Genomic DNA, 954 nt, shown 5'->3' with positions numbered 1-954 from the left:
CTACCACTTGAGCCACAGCACCACTTCCGGCTTTTTTTCTTTTTGCTTATGTGGTGCTGAGGAATCGAACCCAGAGCCTCAGGCATGCAAGGCAAGCGCTCTACCATTAAGCCACCTTCCCAGCCCCCACTTCTGGTTTTCTAGTGGTTTTTATTAGAGATAAGAGTCTCACAGACTTTCCTGCCCGGGCTGGCTTTGAACCGTGATCCTCAGTTCTCAGCTTCCTGAATAGCTAGGGTTACAGGCATAAGCCACAAGCACCTGGCTTGTTTTTAAATTAGTTTATATTAGTTATACAGGAGAGGATTTCGTTGTTACATCTGCAGACATATTTACAATATATTTTAATCTCACCTTCCTTCCTTAATTATAATAATTTAGCTACTAAAGAAAAAAGAAAAGAAAAAAATAATAATTTAGCTACTTCAGTAGCTAAAGTCAGTATTAGCATAAAGAAGTAAATAATAAATATCCAGTGTTTAAATGGATATTGAGATTCCAGTTAATATCTGTATTGTTATATATCTGTTAATGCCCAATATAAAAATGTAGAAATAAAGCAAAATTGTTACCTTGGTGCTCCTCTAAATCCAGATCGAGTTGCCTAATTTCTTCATTAAGATGATTTATTTTCTCTTTTATATCTGTTAACCTGTTAAAATGTTACATAATGAATTTGTGAAGAAGTCAGTAAGTAAAAACATTCAATTAGGATTTGACAACTTTTTTAAGTTTCAAAAATCTTATCTAAAAAGAAAATGCCCTATTTTGAAAACCACATTATACATTTAAGAGAAAAAGATTTCCTAGTCCTCTTTTTTGGAACAAGTATTCTCAGAGAACATTTTGTTGCCTAGTCAGGCAAACGCTTCTTCAACCTTTCAAGCTTGACTTGTATACTAAGGAAATTTAAAAACAGAGAGAGAGAGAGAGACAGAGAGAGAGACAGAGAGA

At 34.5% G+C, this 954-nt stretch overlaps 1 long non-coding RNA gene across 1 annotated transcript in view; it reads right to left on the bottom strand.

The window, feature by feature from the left end:
• The window catches only part of LOC106002103, a 6,503-nt gene extending 5,851 nt beyond the window's left edge, over positions 1-652 (bottom strand). The window contains exon 1 of the long non-coding RNA XR_001175895.1: positions 573-652. This is a non-coding gene — a long non-coding RNA (uncharacterized LOC106002103). The remainder of the gene's footprint in view (positions 1-572) is intronic.
• Positions 653-954: the final 302 nt, after the last annotated feature.

This window comes from Dipodomys ordii, unplaced genomic scaffold, assembly GCF_000151885.1.
Source record: "Dipodomys ordii isolate 6190 unplaced genomic scaffold, Dord_2.0 Scaffold3242, whole genome shotgun sequence".
Taxonomy (NCBI): domain Eukaryota; kingdom Metazoa; phylum Chordata; class Mammalia; order Rodentia; family Heteromyidae; genus Dipodomys; species Dipodomys ordii.
This window is presented reverse-complemented; position numbering and strand designations above follow the sequence as displayed.